General features: G+C 34.7%; 1 long non-coding RNA gene across 1 annotated transcript; it reads left to right on the top strand.

Annotated features, from left to right (window-relative positions):
* Positions 1–242: 242 nt before the first annotated feature.
* On the top strand, positions 243–2192 carry LOC311268549. Its single transcript, XR_014623978.1, has 6 exons — positions 243–321; positions 455–528; positions 831–846; positions 1220–1251; positions 1554–1572; positions 1949–2192. It is a non-coding gene; the product is annotated as an uncharacterized lncRNA (long non-coding RNA).

Below are 2192 nucleotides of genomic sequence, written 5' to 3'. Positions count from 1 at the left end.
ATCTTCTACCAATTAAAATGAACTACCTTGATGTTAAAATGTGGCGTGGTCTCATTAGTGGAATTGTAAAAAAAAATTAAATAAATTGCACTATGTGATATGTTTTCATCTTTCATCATCATCACAGTCAATGAGAAAAAGAGGAAATTGCAAAACACATTGAGAAATACAGAATGACTGGATAAGATTACTCCATCTCCATCCTTATAAAGAGACGGGTAACTCACGACTGCTCACCACATCACCTCTAGATCTCACAGTGCTCACTTTGCTGTCTGTGACACCAGTTTTTGTTGGTTCTGACAAACAAGCTGTGGAAAGGTGAGAAGTCAATTTAATCCTGATGTTATTTTGATAAATGCAAAGTCTTTGAGATGAGTTGTGATGAGCTTTGACACTGGTGAATGAAGGCAGTGAATGATTCTGGATGTGGCCACTGTGATTTGTTCCTCAGGATGAAGTGTCTTATGATCTTTCTGGTGTTGACGCTGGTCGTCCTCATGGCTGAACCCGGGGAGAGTGGATGCTGTAAGTCACAAGCTTTCATACAAACTGAGTTGATGTTAACAGATTGACCTCTGATTTACACAAACAGCAGGCTCCTTTAGTCTGTGATCAACAGATCACACTTGACTGTACTAACTTACTACATACAACTTCACTTAGTTCTGTTTTTAGCTAGAATCTGTTATTTAGTCCTGGCACCTCAGATAATAAACATAAAACTAAGTAAAGAGAGCATCATTAATGTTCTAAATGCAAAGATTTTCAAATATGATAATAATATACTAATGTTTATTTATCTCATTTTCTGCTTTTTGTCCCTTTAGCGGAAAATTGCAGGAGGTATGTATTACTGAATGTTTCTGTTGATTTCAAACAGACAAATAAAAAAGAAATAAAAAGACTTTGTGAAATCCTCAAACCTATCAAACATAGCAAGCATCAGTATTAACCAGATCCCAAGTTGATGTCTTCAAGTACCTTATTTTGTCCAACCCATTTAAATTCACGATGATATAATAGAGGGTAAAGAAGCAAGTCGACACATTTCAGAAGCTGGAATCAGTGAATTTCTGTCAGTTTTTGCTCCAAAAATTATTGCAAAATTTTTAAATTGTTAAAATATTTGTCATTTAAGATTCTGTTGATCGACCTCTGTTGATAATTTGACTAACTGATTCCTCTCTTTTGCTCCCCCTTCTCTAACTTGGCATAGACAGCCCCCAGGACCTCAGCGGCAGAATTGCTGTAAGTCACAAGCTTTCATACAAACTGAGTTGATGTTAACAGATTAACCTCTGATTTACACAAACAGCAGGCTCCTTTAGTCTGTGATCAACAAATCACACTTGACTGTACTAACTTACTACATACAACTTCACTTAGTTCTGTGTTTAGCTAGAATCTGTTATTTAGTCCTGGCACCTCAGATAATAAACATAAAACTAAGTAAAGAGAGCATCATTAATGTTCTGAATGCAAAGATTTTCAAATATGATAATAATATACTAATGTTTATTTATCTCATTTTCTGCTTTTTGTTCCTTTAGTGAATCGCTGCAAGAGACCGTAAGTACTACTGAATATTTCTGTTGATTTCAAACAGACAAATAAAAAAGAAATAAAAAGATTTTGTGAAATGCCTCAAACCTATCAAACATAGCAAGCATCAGTATTAACCAGATCCCAAGTTGATGTCTTCAAGTACCTTATTTTGTCCAACCCATTTAAATTCCCGATGATATAATAGAGGGTAAAGAAGCAAGTCGACACATTTCAGAAGCTGGAATCAGTGAATTTTTGTCAGTTTTTGCTCCAAAAATTATTGCAGAATTATTCAATTATTAAAATATTTGTCATTTAAGATTTTGTCGATCGACCTCTGTTGATAATTTAACTAACTCATTCCTCTCTTTTGTTCCCCCTTCTGTTGTTATGCAAACAGTTCACCAGGTGAAGTGGCCGAAGATAAATTGAGGCGATACTATCAAGACTGAGTCTGTTCTTGATTTTGAAGATATAGTTTGAACTATATCTTTATGCTTTGCAAAGCAAGAAATAATTGGATGAGTAAACATGAAGCCTTTGAGATGAAGTGATTTTAGTCACAGCTCCAATTGATGTTGAAAAATTTAAAATTGCTTGATAGTGAAAACTATCCTGCTGAATAAAGCTGCATTACAAAAGAC

The sequence above is a fragment of the Pagrus pagrus genome, assembly GCF_965226575.1.
Source record: "Pagrus pagrus genome assembly, chromosome: 13".
NCBI classification, from domain to species: Eukaryota; Metazoa; Chordata; class Actinopteri; order Spariformes; family Sparidae; genus Pagrus; species Pagrus pagrus.
This window is presented reverse-complemented; position numbering and strand designations above follow the sequence as displayed.